The sequence below is a fragment of the Mustela lutreola genome, chromosome 6 (assembly GCF_030435805.1).
Source record: "Mustela lutreola isolate mMusLut2 chromosome 6, mMusLut2.pri, whole genome shotgun sequence".
Lineage (NCBI taxonomy): Eukaryota > Metazoa > Chordata > Mammalia > Carnivora > Mustelidae > Mustela > Mustela lutreola.
Window position 1 is genome coordinate 116872931 of NC_081295.1, and position 7162 is coordinate 116880092.

The following is a 7162-nucleotide window of genomic DNA, read 5'->3' on the forward strand; positions in this document are numbered from 1 at the left end:
TAGTTATATATACTTATTTTTCTGGCTAATTTCTCAAACTCCAAATTACCCTTATTAGCAGGAAGTCCAGTGTCTCAATTTTGAAGCTGGGAAGGGTTTCAAAGAGAAGTTGAGCTATAACATTTTATTTCTTTAATAAATGTCTGAACCAAGTAGGATAAAATAGTAATATGCACTAATTCTGAGCAGATGCATATATGTATTTGTATTACTTTTGGTACATTTCTTGTATCTATGAAAATCTTCATGAAAGATAGATGACTAACCTTATATTCAGGAGAATCAATACAATCTTGATTCACCGGGCACCCAGTAACATGTGAAAGAGATAATTTTATTTATATTAAAATGATTTATATGGGAATCAGTTCAGCCTGAATTCCTCTAAGGAGCTCCCTGAGTAGTAATTGCCTAGCTGGGGGTATTGCCAACGTATCATCACTTTGCCAAGGACAGTGGCCATGTCCTGTCTCTCTGACCTTGTAACTGAGACATAATCTGTTCTGTATTTGCCCATCAACCCAGGTACCTCTCATACATCTGAACCATGACTTCATGCAGGACTCACTTCCAGTCATGAGGGTCAGTTCTAAATTTCATATACATTGGCACTTCTTACCCCCTATTTCTTTCCTTCCTTTTTATCTTACTTTCAATAGGCCTCAATTTTCATGTCAGAGTCAACGTTTTCCCTGTTTTTATACACTTAAATTTCAAAGAACTCCAATCAGCACATTTCGAAGTGTGCAAATGCCCTAGTAAATGAAAAAGAAATGTGAACAAGTCTTTCTTTATAAAGAGATACCACTGGGATGCCTGGGTGTTTAAGCATCCAACTCTTGATTTTGGCTCAGCTCATAATCTCGGGGTCATGGGATTGAACCCTGTGCTGGGCTCGTGCTCAGCATAGAGTCTGCTTGAAATTTCTCTCTCCCTCTACCCCTCTCCCAGCTCACACACTCTCTTTTTCTCTCTCTCTCTCAAATAAATAAAATAACAAAACCTTTAAAATAACTAATAAATCAAAAACATCTAAAGTATATATTAGAAAGTTTTCTAGCCATCCAAAATAATAAAATTAAAATGCATACTTAAAGATATCTAGGAAATTTGGTAATGGGGCTGTTCTTCTCATTAAAGCTTAAACATGTCACTTGCATGTTTAGTTTATTTCCATAGTTTCTATTTCCATAACCATGGTCTCTAAATGGGGGTGCATGCACCTCAGAGGGAAAAATAATCTTTTGGAGTGTAAGAAGAAAATATGAAAAAAATTATATTCATTATGCTTTATTTTTTATATTTAAAAAGAAATCAGTTACATTGTATTGATACATGATATGTAGCTAGGCCCTGGTGTCCTCCTTCAGTTCCACTGGTCATATATGGTCACAGAAAGAGTTCAGAGGCAAGTGCTGGGTTGCTACAGTGCTGATTGATGATGACACCCTCCTTCTTTCATTTACTTTCAGTGTATTGCAATGAAGTATAGTTTATACCTATTAGCAAATGAACATGTCATTTTTATTACTTAATCTTTACTAAATCTCAAAAATAATTGGCAAGGTGCTTAAAAAAATTTCTCCAGGAAATCATTGATTGAAGCACAAAAGAGCAATTAAAAATTATAGAGCTGAAATACCTTCTTCTTCCCTTAACACAAGTTTTCTCCCAGCCATATCACAAGGAAAACAGAAGGATGGGCTACTATGATTTGGAAAGATAGTAGGCAAAAAAGCTCAAATTATCAAGATAATTTAAAGTACTTATTTCCATCTGCCATAATTATAGATGAGGCTCCCAGCAATACTGTGCTTTGAGATATAAGCTAATGGTGATGTAAAGCCATCCTGATTACCAAACCCCTTAAAGCTACATTTTATTTCATCTTTAGCACATGCCCTTAAAATTTTTATTTTTATTTGTGTTTAGTAATGTAGACTCAATAGCTATTTATTAGTTCTTTCTGTGCCAGATACACTTATGGACACTTGAGAGACAGCTATAAATAAAACTCATGTTTTTAAAACCACCCTATGGAATTCACACACAGTTACATATATAAATGAAAATTACATATATTGGAGGACTGCCTGTTTTTTCATTTAACAAATTTCGTGTCATTGGAAAAGTTTTTATACCACTGGTATTCAAAGGAATGACTTCCATGGCATGCAAGAACTTTTCTCCATATGTGAACTTAATTCTTGCCATTTACAGTCTCAGATTTCACTCCCCTGTAATTGTGACATATTTACACTTCTTCAAACATTTCATTATACTATGCTTTCCTCGGCGCTTTGTGTCTCTCTTCCCTCTGACTGGAGTACTTGGTCTATCCCTTTTTCCCTTACCTTTTTGTTTCTCACATCTCTTTTCTTATCTCTCAACACCCAGCTCTGTCTCTATTCTTTGTGTGACCACATGTGTTGTTCCAGAATGAATTAATTCTTTTACTATGCCCTCCTCCATCACTGTGACTATATCTGAGCAAAGATCACACTGTTCTCACCCTCCTTATGTGTTGCCGATATCCTTGAGGAGATCTCCTTTACCTCCCAGCCTAGTCCCATACCTGACATCCTGTATGCCCAATAAACATGTTAAGCAAATTCTATTAAACTAACCTCCAAATGGCTTTTAGATAACTGAAGTTTAACTTCCTTTGTTTATTTCATGAAAGAAATTTAACAAAAGGACTTGACTTGGTGGTTTTCCAAGAGAATAGATGTCTGGTCAACTTGAAGTTAATAGATGTTTCTACATCACTTGCTATCTTGATCTGACAATATCTAAATGTATTTACCTGGTTCTTGTGTGGCACTCGCTGTTCTACAAACAAAATGGTTTAAATTTGTGTGGTAGACTAATATTATACGGAACAAGAATATTAGAAGTTGCATGTCATCTTTTTCACTTCTAAGAAGCAAGTTGAATTAGAGAGGCAATGTGCTCCCTTCTTTTATTGAAAAGTCACTTTTGAAAATGATGACCACAGAATACATGCTTTGACACTATGAATACTGATGATGGACGTCACATCGCAGGAACCCAAGTTGTGTAGTCATCAAAATGCAAATAAATTTCAATGACCCAGGCTTCCATTTGACATTTTGGTGAGCTGTTTCTTGCCTCTGGCTGAACTGTCCCTTGTATGGCCTTTGCTGCTGCAGACCGTCTTGCACTGCATACCAAGATGGATTTCAAAAGACTCCAGCGATCTCTGCAGCAAGTAAGAAAACATTATGGTGATCCATTAAGAATTGAAGGATGAAATTCTCCTGGTAATTTTAGTCACCCAATTCTGAGAGAGAGAAAGATAAGAGACTGGGAAAGAGTATTAATGAGGTTCAGCTGAAGCCCTGACTCCAATAAAAAATATGCAGAAAGCAACAGGAAATACCCAACAGAAAATATTTCAGGGCACGACTTCTTTTGTTCTCATTACTTTGACAATAAATCTTAATATTTTCCAGAAATTTGGATGAATATGATAAGCAACTATGTTTATAGTAATGTGATTACATTTGTTAAATTAGAAACAGCAAGGAGGTCATGTAGTCTCTGCGATTTTGGGAAACAATGAACAACCAAAAGGCTGGTATCTATAGAAATTCCAGACTACTGTTAACCCCACTAGTTCTTCTTATACTTGAACTAAAGGAAAGATTCCATGTTCTGTGAAATCATCTTGTTGAGCTACCTTAGTTTATTTGGCTATGTTCTATTGCGTCCTTAAAAATTCTCAAAAATGCTACATTTATTATACATTTTATACACATCTACATATAAATTTTCTACTTGTCACTTCAGTGTTCGGTAGGTTGGCTTCATCAAAGATAGATCATTGGAGTCATTTATCATCTGGTTTCTTCACTATATGATAAACCTTTCTAAGAGTTACGTCTTTAAAGTGATCTATTATTGTGGTCCAAGTACAGAGTACCAAATGATTTTTTTTTTAAGATTTTATTTATTTATTTGACAGAGAGAGATCACAAGTAGGCAGAGAAGCAGGCAGAGAGAGAAAGAGGAGGAAACAGGCTCCCTGCTGAGCAGAGAGCCCGATGCGGGACTCGATCCCAGGACCCTGAGATCATGACCTGAGCCGAAGGCAGCGGCTTAACCCACTGAGCCACCCAGGCGCCCCCAAATGATTTTTTTTAACATGTGAAAACAAATGTTAAAGCCAATATCATAAGTAATGACATAAATGAATCAACATGGGCTTTTGTAGTGAATATGCATGGTGAAAGAGAAACCCAAGCAGTGGCCACAATAATAACGTCAGCCAGCAGCTTTATGCATTTTTTTCTCTTCAGTAGAATTCTTTTCATTATATGACATCTCATGCCAAAACAATTAAAGAAGATAGATCAGGTGGAGCCTCTGTGGTGGAACCTGAATTTGGGTACTAGATCTCTTTCTACTGAAAACTCTCACTTACCCTAACCAGGCTCCCTGAGGAGATGCCACTGAGCAGCTCCTAGAACTTCAAGGTGAAACTACTGTTTTAAAGTATAAGATATTTTCAGGAAACAGAACAATACCCCTAGAAAACTTCTCATGTGTTGGGTATTTTACATTTGCATCCTTATTTAATCCCCAAATCAATGTTGTAGATGGGATATTTATCCTCTTCTTGCACCAGGGAAGCTGAAAATCAACAGGATGTAGCCATTTACCTGGGCAGGCTGCTTTGAGCAGCATGACTGAGATTTCAGTCTAATTCTGCTCACTCCAAAAGCTGACTTTCTTTTAGTCTATTTCCTGGGGAAAAAAAATAAAGAGATGGGAAAGAGACAACAGTGCTATGATTAGACCCTCCTATAAGAATTTATCTTTAGATATTAAAAAAGAAAAAGCATTTGCTATTCTCTAGGCTAAAGACACTCAGTCATTAAGTTAGTAACTGAGAGTTGAGTAGTGTTCTCTGTTAAGGTCCGTAGAACGGTCAAAGGTAAAAGATGTATTTTTAGTCAAAACCTGTGTGTACACAGAAGTGTAATGGGCTCTCAACAAAGGTGGGGTGGTGGGGAACAACTTTTCACTGCTAAACTGTGAGGCAAATGTTGTGCTGTGGATTTTCAAGCATGATCGTATATTACAATTACCTGGGAAGATTCCTAAACAAAATGATGCCTTGGCCCCACCCATGGATTCTAAACATTAGTGGGGGTTGGGATCTAGGCATTTTTATAAAAATTTATTTTTATTTATTTATTTTCGGGTGTGGGGCAGAGGGAGAGGGAGAATCCTAAGCAGACCTCTCACTGAGCACAGAGCCCAAATGGACTCAACCTCATGACCTGAGACCATGACCCAAGCCAAAATCAAGAGTTTGACACCCAATGGACTGAGCCACCCAGGTGCCCCATGGGTTATTAGTGTTTTTAAAAGGCATTTATATTAAATACGGGAAATTAATACTGGGTGTCAATTATACTCAAATAAAAAAAAATTTAAGTAAATAATAAAAGTGGTTTATAGGGTAGTCAGAGCTAATGTCAAGAAAGAACTCATTTGGGGAAAGCTTAATTATAAAGGTCCGATGTTACCTGGGCTGCAATGAAGGAGATGTTGGAAAACATGGATATGATGTATAAGAGAAGTTTATTTTATTTTTAAATTTTTTTTAAAGATTTTATTTATTTATTTGACACAGAGAAATCACAAGTAGATGGAGAGGCAGGAAGAGAGAGAGAGAGGGAAGCAGGCTCTCCGCTGAGCAGAGAGCCCGATGCGGGACTCGATCCCAGGACTCTGAGATCATGACCTGAGCCGAAGGCAGCGGCTTACCCCACTGAGCCACCCAGGCGCCCATAAGAGAAGTTTAAAAGCATCTTTATTTCTTTGATGGAAAAAAAAGTAAGAAAACTCAAAGATTTTTAGAAGACTCTTTCCAAAAGGAGGTCTCCATCTAAAATGTTGGCTAACTTCTGAACTATTGTTCAACTTTCTACCTTTAATGTCTATGTCAAAATTTTAAGGCAGAACAAAGAAAATTAGGAAACTCACTTGCAGATTAAAGCAACTGAATTATACTATTATGGATTTTCTTCCTGATTTTAATTGTTTTAATTTTCATAATGTGAGAATATTTCCAAATATTAGAACATACTGTTAATAATCACACTATTTTTATTATAAAAATTATCCTTAATGGTTTAAAAGATTGGATCACAGCTGTTCTGAAAAGATATTATTCTACATCACAAAAAGAATGAATGTTTCCAACATTATTTATCCAACAATAATATTGGATGACAATAAAACATTTCATCAAAAATGTTTAAGCATTCAAAGATTAATGAAGATAATGAGCAACTAATGGGTTATATGCAAGACTTAGAACATTATCCCATTCAAACAAAATTTACCTGAATGGCATTCTCAAACACAAGCTCCTTGGAAACTTTAGAAGAATTTGTAAAAAATATCTCCTGTTGAAATAACTTCCTGCATCTGTGAGTGATTAGAATATGAAAAATCAATGTAGAATGCAAATAAGTGGAATAAACATTTGACCAAAAAACCTAAGGCCCTACTTTGATACAGCCTCTAAGTCTGTGAGGAAGAGTGCATATAGCAAAGAACATAACCAGTTAGAATATACTTTCTGGCCAGGGTTTCTGAGTCTAATGTGCCTGACAAAAAGTAATATTTCCTAAGTTTCATAAATGTGTGTCCCTATGTACACCACATATAAAAACGAGGTCTCAATAACTTTTCTTTCTTTGATTCCTTTTTAGACTCACTCTCCTCACTTTGCCACTTGCTGTTAATTGTTCAGCACCTCCCTTGAAGATGGGACTTGCTTCCCCAGATTCCGTGACCTGAAGATGGGACTTGATTCCCCAGATGCCATGACCTCAGAGAGGAATAGAACCATTCCTTTGCCACTTGTTACTTTTCAAGCAGAGAAAGACAACTATCATATGATCTCCCTGATATGAGGAAGTGGTGATGCAACATGGGAGCTTAAGTGGGTAGAAGAAGAATCTGAATTCCTTCTTAAGAACTTCCCAGCATCTGTGCCATGCATGGTGACAGGACTAAATTTTATGCCAGATAATCAGGAATTTGCTTTATAGAAACTCTCCAGATAAGTGCTAAGTATGCTGTGAACTCTGTGACACATTCATTTTATAGAATTTAGTCC

The 7162-nt window shown here is 36.4% G+C and overlaps 1 long non-coding RNA gene across 1 annotated transcript; it reads right to left on the reverse strand.

Annotated features, from left to right (window-relative positions):
- Window positions 1-2873: 2873 nt before the first annotated feature.
- LOC131833231 (uncharacterized) lies at window positions 2874-6487 on the reverse strand. Its single transcript, XR_009354364.1, has 3 exons — window positions 6381-6487; window positions 4686-4770; window positions 2874-3223 (listed from the first exon to the last, which is right to left on the reverse strand). It is a non-coding gene; the product is annotated as an uncharacterized LOC131833231 (long non-coding RNA).
- Window positions 6488-7162: the final 675 nt, after the last annotated feature.